This window comes from Thunnus maccoyii, chromosome 10 (genome assembly GCF_910596095.1).
Source record: "Thunnus maccoyii chromosome 10, fThuMac1.1, whole genome shotgun sequence".
Taxonomy (NCBI): Eukaryota; Metazoa; Chordata; class Actinopteri; order Scombriformes; family Scombridae; genus Thunnus; species Thunnus maccoyii.
In genome coordinates this window covers 34,802,297-34,826,684 of record NC_056542.1, presented here as the reverse complement: position 1 = coordinate 34,826,684, position 24,388 = coordinate 34,802,297, and positions in this window count along the sequence as shown.

Here is a 24,388-nt window from a genome sequence, read left to right as displayed (position 1 = left end):
GCATGGCGGTGCTGTTGAGGGCGTGTCTGTAAGGACCAGCTCCAGGTTGGACTGGCTGATAGGAAGGACTGACACTGGCTGATGCCATTAACCAGGGAGCCTTAAGAGAACAGTTATAATTTAAGTTAATTACATGAAGAAATTTCACTACCTTGAGAATTGATCTACACCTGCAATATCATATAAAACAAAGCCACAAAAAAACTATAACAAAAATAGTAAATGACATTCTAGAAATTGTTTGTATAACAAACAATGTTACTAAATGATGTTTGATATGGTTTCTGACAGGTGGGACTGTTTTACTCATTGAGCTCAATTCAACATAAAAACTTCATCCTACACAATTTAGCACTAGGGGTGTGCCATATATCATTCATGATAATGCCGGCATAGTTCTTGTGATAAAAATTTGTCATATCACAATATTTACATGTCATTACATGTGGATGTAGTTGTATAGATTCAACCTGAAACTGCTAAAATTATATTATTATAATTATATTGTTATCATATTTATCAAGGTCTGTAGACCATATTGTCAAAAACATTATCACAGAAATCTAATTTGTACACCACTTAGGACAAAAGTGTCTGCCAAATGAATAAATGTAAATATAAAGATACCTACCTATTGAGATATAAGGCCACATTGCCCACCCCTAGCGTGCACACACATTTTTCCTGTGCTGTGAGGGAATATTAACTACATTTCAGGTGCGCTTACTTTCAGTTGGACCTCTATAAATTGGTTTAAATAATCTGGATAAACATTTTGTTTCCAACCTGTCTGATCGTTTGACTGTGCATGTTTGTTGACGTGTCAGACTCTTTTTGTGATGTCACAGTGTTCCCAGATCTCTTAACTGAGTCAGTACAATGTCATTATTACTGATGGAAATAATGTATTTAGATGTGAAAATAAGACCAGATAATACACTGGAATTACCCTTAAAAGAACTTCCACAGTAGCAGAAGTACAACTGAACTACTAACAGCACAGTCACAGCTGTGACAAATAAAGAAGATAATTGATAGTACTGACCACTAAGGCTTGTGGGAGTGTGTGACCTCAGAGTCCTGGCTGGGACAGGAGCCTTCAGCTGCATCTGTGTGTTTTCAGGTGGGCAGGTGTCTTTCAGTGAGTGTTTGTGCTGGGTACTGTGTGTGTGTTTTGCAGTATATGTGTATTTCGAGTTCAACAGCGACAGTGCATTTTGTATTTTTTGTGAGCGCAGTGTCCTGGTTGATACAGAATTTTTCTGGAATGTGTGTTTATTTTCTTGTAGGTGTGCATGCTGTACAATTTTCCCTGTACGCATTTTTGATTGTGTTTGCATGTTCTGTATTGAGCGTGTACATTTATTTTTTGGCATGTGTGAATCCTGAGACAAGTTTGTTTTTTGCACTTTATTGGTGTGTTCATGAGGGTGTAGGTGTTTTGAAATATGCATATTTTGTGGCATGTGTTTTTTTTTTTGTGTGTGTGCATTAGGTAGTGTCTGTGTCTTTCGCAGAGCATGTGAAAGTGTATTTTTTGATGTGCGCTTGTGTTTGTTTGCACGTGTATGTATGTGTGAGTGTTTGTGTGTGGCACGGTGTGTGTCTCTGAATTCCCTGAGGGAGAGGAAAAGAACTTTGCGGACAAGACGTTCTTCACACCACGGCATCCCGTCACTGATGTCCTGCAGAGTCACAAACACATATACCATCAGTTTTGTTCATACTTCCATTTCTCCTCATATAACATACATGTTACATATATATATATATATATATATATATATATATATGTATATCCGATATTCATCATTTTTACGATTACTGGAACCGTTTTTTTTATCCAATTGCTGATATGTGCCACTTTGGCTCTGATGCAGTCCCCTCTCTCTGCAGTCACCACTCTGTGCTCTCAAGCAATGTCCTGCCAACAGCACCATCTCAATGGTTACACATCATGAGCATTGACTGTATATACAAATGGACGACACATCTCCACTTCCTACTGCTATGCAAAAGTGAAGCCAAAATATCTCCTTTCCAGGAGCTGCCATCTTGCTCGTGTGACGTCATTTGGAGCCAGAGTCTGTGCAGTAAAGTTGGGTAGTGGGATGATGGCCCAGTTGAGTTTGGCTCATATCTCATCTGCTAACATGGAGGGGGCCGGATTTATGACCTAAAGATGATCAAGATGTTTTGGCTTCACTTTTGGAGAGCTGTCATGATGTCCATCTTTATATACAGTCAATGGTCACGAGTAATGGCCTATCAACACTGAAGGCTGTGCATGCTGCTGTGCCACAGACAGCACAGAGAAGCATCTGCAGACTGGAGCAGCTCCAGTGAGCAAGCGGAGCTGTGTTTCAAAGGCAGCAGATATTTCTGCAATAAACAGAAGTTGCAATAAACACCATAATCCTCTAAGCTGAAGTCATAAAAACACCACAATCCTATGATCTATTTCTATGATGACAAGCATGCCCAGTTTCTCAGTTACACTGCTGACAATGCCAAATAATGCACTTTGTTGCAGTGATATAACGTAAGCTAGTGTTGAGTCTCGTAACATTAGAGCTGATTTTAATGCAATAGCGAACGTCAACAAGTTCATTTGTTGATTCATAATTAAACCACCTAACTAGCAAACAAACTGATATGCTATAACATGTTTTCTTGCACGTCACTTACTAGGGCCAGTCATACTCTCAGTCTCAACACACAACTATTAGTAATGTTACTTAAGTGTGTCCTGACGCTGTCTCTGCCTCTGTTTCTTGTAACTGTTAGAGAGGTGCGGGATTGTTGTTAGAGACTTTATATGTAATGGAACTGCATCTAGGGCCTATGTTAATACATACGCGGACTGCTGAGTGTGGGACACCTTGGATGATTCATGGATAATTCATGGGTAAAATAGCCTTTCTTTAATTTCAAACTGAGAGACATGGAGAATAACTCACCCCTGGATCTCAAACTGACCTCTTTGCCAAGTGGGTGGCAGGACATTACCCAAAACTTTAACACTGTGACAAAATGGAGATTGAACAGACCTCCTGAGAGACCATTTCTGACCAATAACTGAATTATGACCTGAACTAAAAGCATAAATGAAATCTGGGGTCATGTGAACCAGGAGAAAGGATCAACAACTCGGTAAACATGGACAGAAAACTCTTTTGGGCCTCTTGTCTTTCCCAGACCAGAGTCATAAACTAACTCACATTCCTGAGCACATTTGTTGAGTCTCCCTGCAAATCTGAGTAAACCTGAATTTCATATAAATAAATGTCTGAACATTATGCAAGTTATGTAATGTTATTTGTCATGTAAATACACAAAGAATGGTATAACTTTCATAGTTGTGTGGTAATCTACTGAGGAGATATTAAACTTTGATTTTATTACCTTGTGACAATACTGCCTTTGAGTGGTTAAATTTTGAATGTCCTGATGTTAAGAGTTAATGTTCATATGGTAGCTATGCAATGGTATTTTAGAATCACCCACATATTTTGATTTATTAACCTCTTAGACATATTTTAATAGTTAAATTAGACAAGCAATGGTATTGAAAGAGTGAATTTTCTGAAGTAATAGGAATATAAAGATATGTTTGAGGTATTATTAAACAATAGTCATGGTGAATGCTTTTATATTATGGGGTTAAGGGTTATGTTGAATTTATATGAAGATGTTGCTGAAAGTTCTAGTCACATAGTTGTTCTTTTAACTATTTGGTTTCATTATAATATTAAAACTTTTACCTCAGTGTAGATGGTTTGAGATTTGCAGATGTTTTGAGAAAGTTGAATCAATTAAGGTTGGATGTCTAGACATCATTAAGTATTGATATGAAGGTTAATGTTTAACACATTAATAAAAGTGACTTATTATGTAAGTTATATATATATATATATATACTGCTTAACTGTTGTCCTGCACCTAGCAGGGCTGTACTGGGAAAATCATCCAGGCCGGGAAATATAGAGCGACATATAGCACTTTTTAAGCCGGGGGTCTGGGGGTCCAGTACAAGGAAAATTTTAGTTACAAAGACTTGATTTCCTGCATTCTGGTGAATTTTAGTGCATGTGAACAAACTAATGAGCCAACAACTGATTAGTACAATGTAATGGTATGAACCTCAAATAAAAGCAAAGGTACATATCATTAAGGAGGGAAATGACACAAGGACTAACTTTTAACCAGTATTTATTAATAATAAACAAGTAAGTAAACAACTAATATACTAAAAAAAATAGAAAATGAGGTGTGGGCATCAATTCATCAGTGGTGGGTGCAGGGTGTTGAACCTTGTACGTGCAGGTTGCTCTGAAGTAGTGGGCCTTTGTACTACTGCGGCACCAATGCTACTCTCTCCACCTTCAAAAAGAAAAAAGCAATAGCACAGCACACCATATCTTTTAATGTACCAATATAATACAGTTAACAACTCTGTCCACCTATTCAAAGAACAGAGCAAGAGCACAATACCCTACTCAGTTTACTGATATACACGACCCATCAAAGGTTAAAATAGCCCTTTAACCAACACAAACATTTTATAACATAGATCTTTAAGTTTCAACAAATTACAGTAGCCTGAATAATGTGACAGAAGATGTTGTGTTGTCTCAATAACTTTAAATTAAGAGGTCAAAGTATGACCTCACTGAAATTTTCACCAAAACTCATGAATTTTTAAATAATATTGACCACATTAACTAGACTAGATATGCCAATTATGCTTTAAATGTTTTTGAGGAAATTAGAAAGGGAACTACCACTTCTGTTATTGATTGTCCAGTTTCTTGGCAGCTTTAACATTGACAGGGGCAACATGTTCTCACTCCCAACTCGTCACATATCTAAGCTTGGTCAGGACCCCATGGCGTCACTTTTTAATGCACTGGGTACCCCTTTAGCGTCATTTTCCAACGCGCAGTATCACAATAGTCACTGTTAAAAAATACTTATATTTTATGGTGTGACAACGCGGTGGTAAGGTCTGGTTAGGTTTAGGCACAAAAACCACTTGGTTAGGGTTAGGGAAAGATCATGGTCTGGGTTAAAATAAAAAATAAAATAAAAACGGCAAGGTGGTCTTGAACCGTGAATTAAATATTCATCAACAATGCAGCACGATAACATTTAAAATACACCCAAAGCTTCGCTTTTTTAATTATAAATAGGAAAGCTTAACTGAACTCAGTTGAGCCAGTCTCCAAACTCATGAGCCAAGATAAATTCTTATTAAGATGTCTCGTTTCTTTCTTATTTTTTGACGAAGAATATGTGTATTTTAATCTTTTATTGAAACATGTTTGGTTTATTTGGCTTTATTTATAACATTAAATCTTGTGTTTCCATGTACAGCAGGGGTGTCAAAACTACGGCCCGCGGGCTAACTGCAGCCCACCATCCATTTTTAATTGGCCCATATCAAAGTCTAAAAATATAATGGACTATGGCCCACACATAATATTTGTGCTTAACTGTGTTGTACTTCTTACACTAGGTGGCGCAACTGTCTTGAACAAGGCAGCATCTCCACAAAGCAAGCAATCAACAAAAAAATTTGCTCAGGGTCACCAGAAATGGCGGAACCAAACAGACGCAAGACTGCAAAGCAAGTGCAGAAAATTTCAGACTCTGTGGAAAATTGGATATTTTTTCATAGAAACCAAGGGGAAGTGTGTTTGTTTGATTTGTAATGACAGTGTTGCCGTGATGAAAGAGTACAATGTACGAAGGCATTATGAAATGAAACATCAGACCTTCACGTCCTACACTGGTGCCGAGCAGGAAGAGAAGGTGAAGCAAATGACAGCTAGCCTGCGAATGCAGCAACAGTTTTTTTTCCCGTGCTGAGATCACACTGTTTGCGGCTCCGTTTTCAGTGGATGCAGAAGAAGTGGAGGAGAGTCTGTAATTAGAACTGATTGAAATGCAGTGTGATGATTCTGTGAAGAATCAACATCAGCTTCTCTCCCTACCTAACTTCTACCAGAGCTTGGAAAAGGCCAAGTTTCCTCTGATGAGACGCCACACAAAATGAATGATGAGTCTGTTCGGCTCAACATACATCTGTGAGCAGACACTCTCACTGTTAACACTGAACAAAAGCAGATTGCAGACAGCCAACTCCATGATGTCCTTCGCATCTCAACCACCAAACTTACTCCTGACCTGCCAGCTGTCCTTCAGACCAAAGCGCAATATCACTGCTCCCACTGAGCGCAACATTCTTTCCATTACAGGTGAGTTAAAAATATATACACAGTTTTCATGTGTTAATAAGCCCAATTACTTAATAAATTCAGTCAATTAAAGTTGATGATAATTTTTTAACAAACATTAGTTGATGTGTGTACAAGCCCAATAATTTATTTGTGTAATAAGCTTGAAATATCCACATCCCCTATTTCTCTTCTTGTCTCTCCTTTCATATAGGACAATGAAGGGGGATCAGCACCCTAAGAAACAATCTGAAGCTGTCACTGAGAGAATGAGCTACAAACCTTTTTGTAAAAAATAAAGTGCAAATCTACTAATGGAGAGCTGTGATGGAGGCTTTTTTTCTTCAAACATGTTCAATTATCAAACATAATTTACCTGCATTTAATTGATTTTGCCAACATTAGTACATTAGAAGTGAGGCAGTATACCTCACGTCTAGTGAGTGGCCCAGTCCTTTGTATATTTTTCTGTATGTGGCCCTCAGAAAAAAAAAGTTTGGACACCCCTGACCTAGAATAAACTTAGGAGCATCAGAGCAGATTGAATCAAGTCTGTGTGTGACATCCGCGATCAGCTGTGCAGCTGCGGATGGCTGCACAGCTGATTGGCTCATGGACAAGTGTGAAAAAAAGTTGTTAAAACTCCCTGGGAAGATAGTAAGGGCGGAGTGAGACAGACAGTAGATCAATATCAGGCGTACATAGCTTTTCCCGAACGACGGCAGTGTTACAGTACCTCTGATTTATGTAAAGACACACTCCCCCTCCTTGGCTTTTTCCAGTAATCTCCAAAGACCTGTCCAGCCGAAGTGGGCTCCCAAACCCACTTATAACAAGGTCCTCATCTTGGTCCGAGTCCCTGAGCCACGTTTCAGTGAATGCTAACAGACAAGTTTCCTTAATTTCCTTCTTACATTTGGCCCACACCTCTAATTCGTCCACTTTATTCCCGATAGACTTTTCAGTCTCTGGCGCACACCTCCTCTCCTTCCCCTTCTCCGGCGGAGAGTCCGATAAGAGACTGTTTTCTCCGTTCTGTGCGGTGACCACAGTTCAGCCGCAATTCCCACCGGTACATCTCCTGTGGTGGAAATCCGCAAGGAAAGAAGGAGCTCATGGCTAAGAGTGACGCGGCTACCAGTCCAGCCACCTCTTGCCAGAAGAGTGCCAGCAATAACATTATCACCCAAAGAAGTCCATATAACTGTGCAAACAAGCTCTTAATCCACATACTGAGTCTCAGGCACAGGAACAAACACACAGAGACATTGGGAAACACACTTTAACAGTTAAAAATGTGAATAAAAATGATACTGGGTAGGCTGCATCAGGTCGCACGCTGTGGTGGAATAAGTATTCAGATTCTTAACTTAACTGAAAGTATTCATACCACAATGTAAAAATACTTCATTGCAAGTAAAACCATACATGCATTTAAAATCCTACTTAAGTAAAAGTACAGAAGAATTACCAGCCAAATTTACTTAAAGTATTAAAGTTAAAGTTAACGTGGCACGGCTGCTGCTTCATTGAAATATTGTAGGGGGTGCTATCGAGCCATTCTGCCACACCCATGCCCGCAACCTATACAATATTGCAGACTTTAAGACCTTTCACGTGTGTGCAAAGTTTTGTGAGTTTTCAAGCATGTCTAGCTCCTTAAAAACAGCTTTGTACTTTGTGGCAAACAATGTGTTGCCATGGCAACGGCTTTTGATGAAAACTCAAAAGCTTCAGGAGTTAACATCATCAAGGTCTTATTCCTTGGCTGACCAAATTTGATGTGTTTCTGGCTAACATGCTAGGAGTAGTTATCAAAAGAGTGGCACTTAAGACTTCCTGTTGCCAGTAGGTGGCGCTATGACTATGACTCAATATGAGCCTGTACTTGCCTTCAGACTGGGACCCTTATCAAGCATGGGAAATTTGGAAAAGATCAGAACATGTTGAGTCAAGTTATAAGGCTTTGAAATTTCATGGCGAGACATTGAAATTTGTCGCGTCGTCATGGCATGGAACACCTTTCGACAGAGAGTCACCAACTTCAGAATATACAATCTCCAAGGTCTTGAGGTTATTGTAAGTAAATTTGAGGTGGATCCAATCACTGTGCTACCCACAGGGTGTCAAAGTGTAAAACATGACTTCCTGTTGTCAGTAGGTGGTGCTATGACTCAGATCCATTATTGACACATGGATCTGTTCAGGGCAGGACTCTTTTCGAGCACAAAAGGTTTGGGTCTCATAGGATCATGTATGCCGGAGTTATGGACATTTCAATTTTCATGGCAAAGGATTGAAATTCAACGCCCAGCCACACCCCCCTGGGAATGTCAAAAACTCACCGTTTTAATAACGTTTCATCTCCAAGGTCTGTAGATGATACTGACTGAATTTGAAGTTTCTGAGGGAGGTTGTTAAGGTATGCGGGCTGTAAATGGCAAAATCAGTGTCAAAATTGCAACTTTGATCCAAAATGGCAAACTTCCTGTTGGACTTAGGGTATGACTCCAAGAGACTTTTAGGTGCCTCTGGTCATAATACATTTGCATACCAAATTTCATTCTTCTACGACAATCCGTATCAATTTTCTTAATTTTATAGGGGGCACTACTGAGCCATTTTGCCACGCCCATGTCCATGTTGGACCTATAAAATATCAAATTTTTCACCACTTCTGATGTATATACAAAGTTTAACAACTTTTCTTGCACGTTTAGGCCCTCAAAAATGCGTTTTGGAAGAAAAATAATAATAATAGAGAATAATAATTGCCTCAATTACAAGAGGGCCTTTGCACCGTTCGGTGCACGGGCCCTAATAATGCCGTAAAGTACAAGTACCGTAAAATTGTACTTAAGTAAAGTACTTGAGTAAATGTACGTTATTTTCCTCCACTGCATTTAAATAATCTAAACCAACTAAAGCCCTTCCAAAGCTGTTTTTCTGTAATAAATGAAGCACAGTCATGCATTTATCATGTTATTACAAATCGTTTTTAATATACATTATCGAGCTCCTTAATTACTAATAATTGGTATCGGCCCTGAAAAAAAATATTGGTTGACCCCTAATAAAAATATTGATTACAGCCACTTTAAGGTAACATAATGTCCACACAGCTACAAGGACATCCTCCTCCCCCCTTGACTTACAAAAACAACTCCCTTAATGGGCCCCTGGATCTTCTAAACAATCAGTCTAGGCAGGGTTGTGTCAGTTCTCCCTTAAGGCAGAGACACACAAGAACGAAAGGTGGGCTGATTATGCATATGATTTTGGTGTGGCGACTGAGCTGACGGAGTTGGACCGGATCAGTACTAATCTGGGTCAATCACTGTTGACAGTGGGCAGATAAAATCAGAGTGAGTGAAGTGATATAGTATGTATAGATTCTAGTCTGAAGTCATTAGATCCAGTTGCTGCCAGTCGTTCTCATAAAAAAAAAAAAAAAATCAACATGTGTGATATTTGTGACTGATGACATCACTTTTTTGTCAACATGAGGGAGATGTACGGTTAATAAATAAAAGACGGTGGGGGATTCGGGGATGGCGACCAAAAAGGTTTGTAGTGTGAGAGAGCACTGGAAAACTGAAAATGGAGGAAAAGCTGCTTGAGCTGTAAAAAGAATGATTGAATGCAGGGGCGTTTTCAGGTTTTGAAAAGATCTGGGGCTACAGCAAATGTGTCCAGGGATTGATACAACTTGATGTAGACCTGAGAGAGAAAACATTATTTTTTTACTCTATGGAGTAAAAAAGTTCACCTTCGTGAAGAACCAACCATCAAGTCCCAAAACACGATAATACCACTTCCTGTCTGTCAGTATAATGATAGACCTATCTGTCCAATCAGGCAACAAACTTATGGTACAATAAAAGGTATTTCTTTCAAGGATTTAAGGCTGGGTTCAGTTTACAGAAACACATCCATGTGTGCAGTAATGCGACTACAGCAAATATTGAGAAAAATTGTAGTTAAGCAGCAAACTGAAAACTACGATAAAAAACTTGACAGGACAGAGGAAAATCTGCAGAGGAGACAGAGTTTAGACTTTTAGCTACTTAAAAAAATGCCCCAACAGCTGTGGTGGAGTTCAGGATTCATACTGATTATATTCAGTGACATGTGAAGTAAAATTCAGACATTAATCAAACCTATTACAGACCTGTCTGAATCACATTAATAGTTGTATTTTGACTGACATTTCAATAGACTAGATAAGAAATACCACAGAGAAGTAAAAGAGGCAAAGCTCAAGTTGATTTGTGATTTTGGAGACCTCTGTGCACTTCTGTTACTTTCTCAGAGCTGAAATGTGGAGAAATCTTGGACACTGGAGACAGCAGCTCATTGTAACTTTCCTGCCTGACTGCATGTACGTTGTCATGTGCAGGGCTATATTATTCGCAATCCCACCGACGCAGATGTAGGATAAAGTCCCTGCATGTTCCAAAGGCAGACAGCACAAGCCTCAAACAACAGACCAGCTCTTTCTTCAACACCCAAGGAATGCTGGCCCATAAAGTAAGGAACACCCCATCTCCTGCATGGTCACCAAACCAGACCATTGACCCAAACCACCTTTGATCCTTCAAGCTAAAAGAGCCAGCAAGATAGGAAGACCAATTCACACCACAGTGTGAATTGATAGTACCATTTGGATAAACGACCCCCACCTAAGGGCCAGTCACACACAGAGACGAGCTGGCACCAGGTTTGATCCCACTGTGGATTTTGATTTTCAGGACTTGAGTGACCAACCCAAGAACTGATCACTGGGCAAACCAGCATAAGGCACAAGACATGCTGCACTATATGCCATGCCCATTCGCACACACACAATCACACACACACACACACACACACACACACATACACACACACACACACACACACACACACCCTCAAATGACATGGACCCCTGCCGTTTGCAGTCAGATCAAGAAGAATAAAGGGCTGTAAAACCCATGGACTTACAAATGTAGTTTTAGGTGTAGTTTTAGATCTTGTGTAAGGATAATTGTTGTTGTATCTTAGTATGTGTGTGTATATCATAGTATGTGTTGTTACATACTTTAGTTTGACTTTTATTACATTGCCTTTAAGCCAAGAAGTGTAACAATAACATAATATCATCATCCATGATAACCCTACCATGTTTAGTACCATTCTGCTTGTTTCATTGTCAGAATGCTAAAGCTACTATCCAGATTGCAAAATTAGGAATCATGCAATTGTTAAATTGTAAATGCTTTATTTAATGGATTAACCATATTCAGGACCTGTACCTGTCTGTCTTTGGACAGGGGGGGACTGACTTTGCTTCCCCAGAACTCTGCAACCCCTGGGATTGGTTAGGATGCACCTTCTGGTCAGACTGAAACTTAAAAACAGTGTCTTATCTGAGACTCTTGGCCCTTTTTGCTGTTTTTGAGCTGTTGGCTGCTGTTTTGCTGTTTTAAGCTGATATTTTTAAGCCTTTTTAGGCAGCTATTCTTAGGCTGCTCTTAAAGGCTGCTTGATGCTGGTTGCTGGTTCTTCTTGCTTTCTGCCATGCCGGTGGAAAGCTTGCAGTTTGCTAGTCTGAGGATGTGACTCAGAGCATCTTCTGAATCTGGAGTCATGAGTTGAGGGTCAAGCCTAGGAGAGCATGAGAGCATAAACAAGGAGCTCTGTCCCAATGGGAACTTTTCAAGTCCGGACCAGCCGACTCACTCATCACTACCTGATCCAGACTCCAGCTCCTCACCCCAGCACAACGGACTCCATTCTCAACAAGAAGCTACCCCAGGGAGCAAGCAACTACTCGTACAAAACCTCCATCAACTTGCTTAAACCCTGGTGCTTTCATGATTTGTAATTTCAACTGGCAATTCTGAACTAGGCTGTGGTACCGTTGATTTGACTTGCTGCTTCTCAGGTAACAGTCATCTCATCAGTTTATCAGGTTTCTCATACCAACTACACAATACATAACTCTGCATCAGGCATTTCGAACTTTCACTTGCCATAGCCTTGTGTACCAGTTTCCCTTTCCCTCTTATGTCTTGTTTGTAAAATGTTGTAATGTTTAGCTGTAGTATTAGTAATAAATGTGCGTGTAACTAGAGTGAACTTGTTTGTGTTTTCTTGTGCTTGCATCTCAGTCACTTAAAAGACCTATACCCTTGCAAAATCATAATTAAGATGAATAACAATCATAATTATAATTGACCTCTCTTGTGTGTCCAACAAGGAGGACTATTTCCCTATTATTACACATACTCTAATATGAGTCATGTCACTGGACGAATAATTTCATGTTGGAGTTGTGCACAATAATAATTCATAATACCCCCCATAACATCATAAAGATATTTGAGTGCACAAATTCCTACACAGATTTGACGCTCTGTTATATGAAAATACCAGGACCAAATATATTTGGGGCTAGGATGAAAATATTCGGAGGTGAAGCCTCAAATGATAGGCCCTAACAATGCCACTGAAATAATGTCTCTACAAATGAAACAGCTACACAGCTGACCAGAACTTGAGGTTGGCTTTGTTTAACTACATTCACTCACCTCCAGTTCCCTTTGTATGCTCTACAGTACATTACCCACACCTCTCTATCCATGATCTCCCCCAAACTCTGCCCCTTTTTCTTCTTTTTTCTATTTCTTTCCTTATGCCTTTTTTGTGCCTTGTCAGCACAAACTGTACTGCATATAAACTATGGATGTATTAATACAAGTAGCTGGTTGCTTCCATGTTTGTTTTGGTATAAAAACATGCAATAAGTGGTATCATTTTTGCAGGATTTGCGGGGTTGTCTCCCACCAGAACTCAGGTTGTTACAGAGCTGTGGTTCACATGATTGGTTCACATGGTGATTTTAGACCGGATGAAACAAGGCATTTTGAAAGGTTGACTGTATCACTAATTACTGAACTTAAATATGGGTATTAGTTTTGATTTAACCGGAAATGTTGATGTAACTGTAACAATGCATATTGCTAAGCCTAAACGTCCCTGGATAATTTGTGCTTGCAATGCTACAGATTTAGATGGTACACTGTCTTAACAAACAAATGACAAACATGGTTTGAAATACGTAAAGGTGTAAATGGGACAAATGGTGTGTTCTCATCTACTTTGTCACACAAGTTCTTTTTTTTAATTCTTCATACAACTACTTCTGTCACCATTACTGTAAACAACTAAGTGCAACACCATGAATGTCTTTAAGGACAGACTGTCCATTTGTACATTTCACTGCATTGAGACTACAAAGGCACGCAAGGAGAGAGATCAGGGAAGCAGCAGAATACAGCCAGGAGGATGCTGTGACAGCAGGCTTTTCATCTCACCTTCAAGTGTGGACATTCAGAACGGGTAGAAAACACCTTTGACTTTAGATGTGGTCAGTCTGGTTTATTTACAACATAGTGAGGCCTATGGAACAAGGTTGTGGCTTATGATATGAGCTAGCAGCAAGTATATTCATAAAGATTCAGAGGAACCCGGATCAGGGAATATCTTGCAGTGGAGGGCAACCAATACCTCTGCTGATATTATCGGCCAATTTGAACTTATTCAGTATCAGTGTACACTGGTGTATATGATGAGGAGTGATTTCAAATATATGTTTGAGGTAATTTGGAAACCAAGTCTCCATTACATAGTTTGTCCACCGGAGAGCACTGACAAGTGTATTTGTGGCCACACTAGCAACAGGGCTCTAGGTAATTTCGGTCTACCACTTTGGTCCAGACTGAAATGCCCCAACAACAAACATTCATGGTCCCCAGAGGATGAGTTGCAATGGATTTGATGATTTTCTGACTTTTCATCTATGGTCACCATTTGGTCAAAATTTCAATTTGTCCAAATATTTGGTTTGTGGCCAAATATTGATATATCATTAGTTCACAGTACAACTTCAGATTTGTTTGTTTTACGCACTCTTTAGCAAATGCTGGTGTGCTAAAATGCTAAACTAAGATGATGACCATGGTAAACATTACCTGCTAAACATCAGCATGTTAATATTGTCATTGTGCACATGTTAGTAAGCTGACATTAGCATTTGCTCAAATGCAATTGCTCACACAAAAATCAAGGGCCAGATGCATGAAATGCACAACTAAAACTGTGTGAACACACAATGACAGAAATAAGCACATGATTTTTTTTCATCAGATTTATACAGCTGTGTGTGCACATGGTTCTGTTTTATAAATTTCAGTAACTGTGGAACTGGGCACACTAGCCTCATTTCCAAATGGATGTAGACACACCCTCAATCAGTCGTTTGCATATCAATAAGTTGGCCTGCTCCACACTCATTACATCCATCAGTGCACTGTCACAGTGTGCTGTCACAGGATGCCTCTTCTAAATACTGACTTGGAAGCAGTGAAGTTTGTTTAACTTTTTCTTTTGATTTTGATAGTTAAAGAATCCTGATAACATCCACTGTGGTTCTATGTTGTGAAAAATAAAACTTGAAAAAAGTCAAAATGGTGCATGGTTTTTACAGCCAGTGTATAGATCACAGAGACGAAAGAAACTTCACTTACATATTTTTTCTTGATGATATTCCGTTTGGGTCTGTCTGTACTCATCTTGTGTGGCTGACACTAAGGGGCACATGAATCACGGAAGCCTCTTCTTTCTCTCGTCTTTGACTCTTTTTCTTTGTTTTCTCTACAGGTGTGGAAATGTAAAGGTCACGCTCTGTCCTGGAATAGAGGAGTCAGGAAATATAATACAAAATATGAAGGCGCCTTTAAGTGTCTCTAAAAATGTTGTTTTGACCTTTGGTTTGGCTGTGGTAAAAAATAAAGACACGTACTATCTGGAAAAACACACAACAATCAGTACAAATACAGAGATAGAATTGTACTGTGTATAGTGTTGTATCGGTTTCTATATTGTATACTACATAAACTATCTCATAGTAGTATCCTGTAGTATCCTGCATTTTATTATTTAAGAATGACCAGCATCTTTCCTTGAATTTACTAAGTTAGTAACTTAGTAACCCGTTCTACCTGCTCTGCTGCAGCACAGCAGGTAGAACGGGTCACCCACTAATTGCTGGGTAAGCAATTTGATCTCAGGGTGCCTCCTGTCCATATGTCAAAGTGTCCTTGCAAGCCCCTTCAAGTTGCTCTCAATGGTCATGGTAGCTTGCTGCCATCTGTGTATGAGTGTGTGTGTGAATGAGTGAGTAAGAGGCAAAATTGTGAATCCCCTTGGTTAAAAGTTCTATATAAATGTAGTACATTTACACAGCAATACCTGAACCATATTTAAGCATTCACAGATTTTGTTGCCATTTCTAATTGAAATGATTGGCATTAAATATCCAAAATTACATCCAAAGAAGATATTTGTTATTTGTAAATAACAGTATTGCAAGAACAGCTGACAAAAGCATAAAACAGGAAGCTCAGTATGATGTAAAAACAGAGAAAAACTCAACACAAATAGAGCATGGAACCTCATTCTTGACTTGAAAACAGTTTGACAAAGAATTCTTAAACTCAAGCTTCACTTTTCCCAAGCTTTCTTTCCCCACAGTCTTCTCTAGCTGACGGAGTTCATGGAGATAGCTCAGTTGTCATCACTTGACCCAGGTATAGAACTAAGTGAGTCATCACTTAGACAACTGAGCCATCTCAATGGCAACTGAACAGGCTGTGAGATTGATAGATCTGGAAAAAGGTTAGTAAGTGGACCTTGACTTAATGGAGTTTTTGTTATTTTTTTAACTACAATGTTTTGTGAATTAGATCATACTTTATTTAGGCAAAGTTGTTGTATGTTACTGTTACAACAACATCAAACATTGATGCATTTTGTTGAATTAAAAATGGGTTTGACAGAAAAACATGTTCATACTCAGCAAACCCTTATCTTTATGAAAGTCTGTACAACCCTAATAAAAACTTAAGTTCATAAAATTTACAAAAACACCAGTGTTCTGATCATGTAGCTTTCACATGTGTCTTTTGAAACTGTTTCCATTAAATGTAGTATAAATCTGCACTTTCCAGCATTTCATCAACCATAAGAGTTAGCCTAAATTTTTTTCTTGTAATGAGGCACGGACTCCCATTCTCCCATGCAGCAACAACCTATTACACATTTATAAGCTTCTCCGCCTTCACAGTGGGAACTACCCGGCACAAGAAGTCTTGCTCAAGGGCATCAAGATGGAAGCTGATGATCTAAAGGGAGGTCATCCGCAGCGATAGTTTAAAATAGATGGGAGCATTTCATTTTCTATGTTATATAGCCTTGGTAGATTGCACTGCTTCAGAACCGTATGCTGGTCAATGTATGAGCCTACTAGACTAGATTATAAGTGAATCTCCGACAGTCAGGACGGTGTAACAATAAAGTCTGCAGTTAATTACAGCGGACATTTTCATTCCAATCATATGAAAACATTTCATGTAAAACAATAAATGTCTCATACCAGTTCCGTCAGAGCCAATCAGAAACATTTCAATCGATCTTTGTCTGTAGACTATACAGTGTCACGGTAACTGTGGATGGCAGCCTACATTCATGTCTGCACAATCCTGACCAGTCTATACATCAGTCAGGGCACCTGACAATACAGGCGGCTGTAGTCTACAATACAGTGGACAATTCTATTTTAGATTCCAAATATTAGTTCTTAAACAAAGCAATTATGAAACAATAATTAATCACTCACCTCAAGCAAGATAACCGGCCAAATGTTATGTCAACCTGAGGGAATGGCACATAAATGCACTCACACATGCCTAAAAACAAGTCATATTAAAGATGCCACCGGCTTTAGTGCGCCGTTAACCGAGCCGTCTGTTGGTGTGCCGCTTGGAGCGCAGGGAGGCAGCGCCGCTGCAGTAATATGAGCCGCAGTTTCCGAATCAAGGTCGCTCCTGTTATATGTCAGTGCAAGTGTATTGTTAAATTCAACTACGCTGGTTCCGTAAGTCTTTTCCCTCGTTCAGTATTCCAATGTTTTCTTTGAACGATCTCCTCAATATTACTTAACATAGAAATATCGTGATTTGTCATGGCGGACAGCTAAGAATACTACAATACCCATAAGCCTAATCGGTCGTTTCAACGGCTAAAAAGTCAATCAGGGCAGTAATTAATTTAAAATGCTTCGTCGCTGTAAACAAAACACGGCGCCATGGTTGCTGAATTCACTGTAGTGACTCAGAAATTAAAAGTGAACTGATTCACTCTGTAGATCGTATAATCTGTTTTCTCAACAATGTAATCTTTAGCTTCCGCGAACGTGACGAAATTTTAAGCTCAGTGATTGGCCGTTTCTTACCGAAATGCACCTTGGGGGTCACAGTTATCTTCTACCCGAAATTGTTACGTACACTGTCCTGTAGATTTTTACCTCCGACTTTTTTTTTTCAAAGAACCTGAAAATTTCTAGCACCGTTCTTCATCTTTTGTTGTTTGTCTTTTGATTTAACCAGGAGAGATTCATGTATATCCAAGTTGTAAAAGTGCTCAAACTGTGAATCAAGTATTATTCTCTCCTGCCTTTATTGACCACATTCACAATACAAGTATGGGAAATACACTGTCACAATTTTATAATGAATTAAAAAAAAAAAACAACAACATAAGAACAAAATTAAAACAAAAGGCAGTTAACTAAGACAAGGCCATTACATTAGAAACATCGACTGATATATTTTGAGATCTTCTCTGTTTTTTGACTTTATCATTATTGGTGAGAAGTAGCTGCGCTGTAATATAATAAATAAATAAAATGCATTATTATTATTAAACTTTTTCTCCATTTGCATACATGAATAGGATATTTTCCCATGAGAATAATTACATTCAACAATATACCTGCATTAAGATTATCTATTAAAAATGGTGTTGCATACATTTAAAGATGGTAGGTTGTCCATTTTTCACAATTAACAGCAGTGACTATCCTCACAAAACTGAAGGGATTGGTTACATGAATAGGTGTTCAAGAAAAATTACAAAGCAAAGCCTCTATTCTAAATCTCTAGTTCAGCTGCAGGATAAATACTTGTAATAACTGTAATGGGTTTCTTTATCTTTAGGCAAAGCCTCAATTCTAAATCTCTGGTTCAGCTGCAGGATGAGTATTTGTAATAACTTTGTAATGGGTTTCTTTATCTTTAGGTGTGTCATGGACCAAGCAAAAAGGTCCAAGGACAAAGGTATAAAAAAGAAAATTCTTATCATATAAACATTGAAAATTTGATAACAAATGGAAAAAGTTGCTAATAAATCCTCATATAACCTAGGAACTAGAAAAAGTAGCTACCAAAAATTAGGGCCCAAACTCAAAGTGATGTCAACTAAACAATAAAGCAATGAACGGAACAGACCTGACCTTACAAATGGCACACAATATACAATATACACACGTAGGCTATAGGCTAAGAGAGACACAGGGGGAAATTTAACAAACAGCAATCAAACAAATCTAAAGATACCTAAGAACAAACAACCTATCAAAATAGAGAAATAATTTAAAATAAGGAATTAGCTTTAAACAAATATAATTACAAAGCCAAAAAAAGATGGATTTTTAAGAATGTTCAGAATTATTTCTGCCCTTCTTGCATTTCACTGCCTCCTCTGCCTCCTGTGGGCTATGTTTAAGAGGCCATCTTCCCCAGCTTTCAGGTCTTTTGCCAGAGGAGCTCAGAAAGAAAAGTATTAAAAGGACAAGTGTGTAAGATTTAGAGGCATCTAGCGGTGAGTTTGCAGATTTCAACTAACTGAATACCCCTCCCGTCACCTTCCCCTTCCAAGCGTGTAGGAGAACCTACAGTGACTGTCAAAGAGCCAGTGTTTGATTTGTCCATTCTGGGCTACTGTAGAAACATGGCAGTACAACATGGCGGACTGCGTAGAAGAGGACCCGCTCTTTATGCAGATATAAAGGGCTCATTCTAATGTAATGAAAACACAACAATTCTTAGTTTCATGGGATTATACACTAATTAAAACATACTTATGAATATTATATTCAATTTCTGCCAAATCCGTTGTGCCCTGGCTCTGTTTGGATCCAACTGGAGTACCCAGCCCCAGTTTGTTATTCAGGTTAAAGTGGGAAGAAGCAGTGGGTCTGTCGGGCAGCTGAGTGAAGTGGAGCCTGCGGAGGAAACACCGGGACCGTCAGGATGTATCACTCTGTTTGAAAAAACTTTTTTCTTCTTCTTCTTTTTGGTTTATAACAGTGGTTGGCAACCAGCGTATTAGGTGCATTACCGCCACCCTCTGCTTCGGACTGTGGACCAAAGATTAAATCCTATACATTAATCCTGTCTGTCTAATAAAGGCAAAGAAAACTACTGCTCCACCCACTTGGCAGGTTCATTAAAGTTTTAATGCTGAGCTCCAGAACTCCAGTCTTCCTAAGTTCTTCCCTCATATATTGTCTTTCTTGATCATTAGTACAATCTATGATTGCATGTGTTATAGTTTCCTCAGCACGCACACACGCACATACACAGACATTGCCACTGATGCTCTAAGGTCAGGCTTGAGGTTAAACATAGTGAAATCTTGGAAAAAGTCTGAAAAATTTTGTCTTACACTATTGAATACAAGTTATGGCTATAGGTGGGAAAAACAACAGATGAATGGTTTGGTTTCAGTCTATGGATCTGAAACACAGTGTCAAATGCTTAACAGTCTTTTAATGTTTTTGTTGGTAACTATCTATAAATTCACTATTTTAAAGACCTGTAGTCAAACAATAGATGCCTTGAGCACCACCAGAATGGAAGATGGTAATGTTTTTTTTAATCCTCTGTTTGCACAGTTTGTGACATTTTGAATTTCCTGATATCTGTGACTTTTATTTGCACTCAGTACATTTTTCGTAATATCTTTAATCTTGTTTTTTTCTTAACAAAAACGAAACATCTTCTCTCTCTGTCATTTCTCCACAGTTTTGTTGGAAAACTAGGATGAGATAACAACTCTTATCGCAGATTTTTCTCCAATACAACCGGCACTTACTTTCATTTCACAAGTTTCACCTCTTAGACCACATTAAGCGATTCAAAATGCAACACAAACCAAAATCTCTTTGCTGACATATCTGGACCTATTAGTCACTGGTGGCAACAGGGGACAGACTGAGGGGGGGTCATATTTTGTTGTTAGTTTTTACATCTAACAAAATCTGACTCCCCTCTTATATTAAAAATGCAAGATGTGACACACACCAAATTCACTTAAATAGCATATCTGGACCTCTACTATTTATGTGGTAGTCATTTATTTAATCATTTATTATCATGTATAACTAGTGGCAACAGAGGAGGCATTAGGGGGAGTCTAATTTAGTTGGGTCAATTTTTACATGAGTAAAGCCAAGTTTATTTACCACCTAGGCGTACTGTTGGGTTTACGGTTTTGCTCGCTTCAATTACAAGAGGGCCCCCGCACCGTTTGGTGCTCGGGCCCTAATAATTCCTTGAATTACAGTAAGCATTCGCACTGTCAGTGCTCGGGCCCTAATTAAAACTGCAAGCAGCGATGAACGGGCCCTTGCACCTCCATGCACTTCGGGCTGTGGCACAGTCAAAGGATTTCTGTCACCGGCATGTAGATGTCCTCAGGCCTGGGCTGTTTTCAGACATTGCAAGAAGGAGATAAACATCACTTCGCTGCTTCGTTGAAATTTCGTAAGGGGTGCTAGGGGGGCCGACCCCGAAGTTACCACATCCTGGGGCTCCATGCACCCCTGGAGCACCACCTCCCTCAGGGCCCAGTACTGACTTGATGTCGACCTTTTGTCCTCAACACTGATGCCAGCAGTGTTGAGGACAAAAGGCAGGGTTGGGTCAGGCTGGGAAAGGACTGGGGCCACCACGAGGCTCTGCAGTGTGGTGAATGCTGCCTGACACTCCTCTGACCACACAAACCTCTCCCCTTTCTGCAGCAGGCGGAATAGGGGTGCAGCTATGCAGGAGAGGGGAGGACCTTGAACTGCCACAAGCCCCCGCTGGTGATGAATGCAGTTTTGGGTCTGGCCTCTGGGGCAAAGGGAACTTGCCAGTATCCGCTGCATAGGTCCAGAGAAGAGAACCAGGAAGACCCCACCACTGTGTCCAAGGCCTCATTGATGCACGGGAGGCGGTATGGGTCCTTTTTGGTCACCTTGTTGAGGGGTCTGAAGTCCACACAGACCCATCAGTCGTCCTTTGTCTTTTTGGGGACCATGACAACTGGGGAGGCCCAGGAGCTGGTGGAAGGCTCAATGAGTCCAGCCCATTGCATGTCCTGCAAGGCTTTGTCTGCTGCTGTCTGGCCTGGCCAGGCGGCCAGTTGAGGTCTTGCACTGCCAGACAAGGTGGCCAGGCTGTCCACATCCCCAGCAGATCCTCGAGTGTGGCCTGGCCCACTGCTCCTCCCGAAATGAGGCAGGGTGCACAAACTGTGTTAGTTTCTCTGCCCAGGCAGGTGCTGCTGTATCCAAATTGGTTCCACTTGCAGCCCTCACCTTTGGTGAATTGTCCAGCGCAGACCCCAGGGGACCAGCACACAGCATCTCTCTCTCCAATGCTAACTCAAAAACCTCCAGGAGAGATCTGAGATGAGCCAGCAGCATCTAGACACGCAGGTTGGCCAGTAACAGTGCCTAGAGGAAATGGAGCTGGGCTAATTCACTGTGGATGGCAGGGGGCATGTGAGTATAGGTACGGTGAACTAGCCCCTCAATGTCTCTCTCACCTGCTCTCTGTGCCTCAGCGCCGTAATCATCTTGTTTTCAGCTCCCTCCTCCCACTTGATTTTTGACAAATCTCTTGGCAGCACATTTCACACCGCAGAGCAGACACAATGCTCCTCTGTTAGCTTGTTGTGGACGAGATGGTTTATGGCACCGGAAACCTCATAGGCAACACTTTTCCTTCTGACACCAATGCAACGTCCCTCGATAAGCAGACGATGAGACACTAGCCGGTTTTCGCTGCAACTTTATTGTGCACAATAACACAGGCTTCTGTGGGCCGTAGCCAATGCCAAAATAACAAAAAAACACCTGCCACGAACTCTACACTAGCCTCTCACTTAGCCTCTCGTAAAATAGACTAACTGCCGAGCACCCAAAACAGGAAGAAGAAGAACAACCCCCCCTAACTCTCAGCCAATTACAAGTGTGCTATCTCCCACTGATCACTGTTACAGGTAGCTCACATGATGGACAGGCTTCACAGCATCTAAGCTGACAACAACATGTTCACTGACAGTCTGGAAATATCAGTACTGCAACTCAACAGACCTCATGTCTGAACTAAACTAATGTTTCTTACAGTAACGATCATAACAATTAAACACTAACATGAACACAGTCTGTTACACTATGATTGGTGATGGATCACTTGTTAACAAGTCATTTAAGTTACATAAGTCTACAAAATATGTGCTGAATTAAACAGTGGCTTTTAATGTTACATTTTTTTTAAAATATATCATTCAGGTTGCTTGTCTTACACTTACAAACAAGGCCTATTTTAAATTGTGTATATTTATACAGAAGTTTGGTATGAGCGTTGTTAACTCAGAGGCTGTTCAGTTGGGCTGTGCTTTCAGTGCCTGCAGCAGACACGCCCCCAGTGTTTCAGAGCAAAGAATACTGCTTATTTTTCCACGATTTTGAAACCTAACTTTATATAGGCCTACTTGGTGATTTTTTTTTAATCATTCAAATTTGGCATTTTTTGGTGGTGTGACAAACTCAGAAGACATTTTTTCTTTTTTTTACACAGACTTTAATATGCATGACTACTAATGCATTTCCCAGAGAAAATGCATGTGATTTGCTGAATGCTGAAAGTGATTCTTAACTGAATTTACTGAAACTGCTGAAAACTGAAATGTATTGCCCTGCTGAAATGATGGTGAAACCCAAAATCCAAATCCAAAATATATAACACTTTGTAACCTAAAGAGCTGAAAACTTAAATGAGGAGGAGAGAAAGGAGGAGGAGGAAGATGAGGATGAGGAAGAGGATGAGGAGAGAGGAGGAGGAGGAGGAAGAAGAGAGAAGAGGAGGAGGAAGAGGAGTTGCACTGCTTAAAGGTGGCATTGTATGAAAGAGTGCAACTTTGTCTACATTTTTAATGTATAAGTTGTGTATGGAAGTGAGATTTATGAGACTTATAAAGGGCTAAAGTGAGAAAGTTTTGTCTAAAGCAGAACAGTCGAAGATTAGAGTGAAAATAAGGCTGAAGTAGTTGAACCTTAAATTGGACTTGGTTTGAGGGTGTCCCCAATTCATTTTAAATGTAAAAAAAAAAAAAAAAAGCTGAAAAAGCTTATTGCTTAACAAGAAATAATGTCCTTCAAGAGCTGAACATTTTGATATTTGAATGATTTTTGAATGCTAAAAGAAATTGCTGAAGCAATGCTGAAAATTGCTGAAACAATGTTGGAAATGCAGTATCACAACTTGGAAGCTTAAAGCTGGCATAGAGAGCGGTATGAAGAGAAGGAGAGAGATGAGGAGACAAAGAGAGGTGAGGAAGAGGAGGAGACAGGTGATGAGGACTAACAGAGAGATGATGAAGAGGAGGAGAGAGGTGATGAAGACAAACCGAGAGGTGATGAAGAGAAAAAAGCCTCTTGGACCATAAAAGTCCATAATGGACTTTTTGCTAATTTGCATAAACTGAAAAACAATAATATGAATAGAACTTTGGTTTGTGACTTAATCAACACCAATTTTAGTATATACAGCCTTGGGAGACTGAGATAAACATTTCTACTATAAATGAGTTAGATCAATTGAAAAACATGGCTGCTATCAACCAAGATATATTTGCAAAGGGTGGGACTTAGAGAATATTGGCAATAACTCATTAACCATTTGTCCTATCATCATAAATATTGGTACGTAACTTCAGTCATTGATTGGGAATAGGTCTACCAAAGCATTTTGAGCTCAACCCATATGGGACGCCACAAATGCCACAAAGGTGTATCTGAAAACCATGTAAACAGAATTTCAACAAAATTGGTGTGCATGCTCTGGGGGTAAGTATTAACCAAAATCTGAAGTGCCATGTTGAGTGGTGCAAGTGGGCGGGGCTTATCACATATTTGCTTATAACTCAAGATGCCT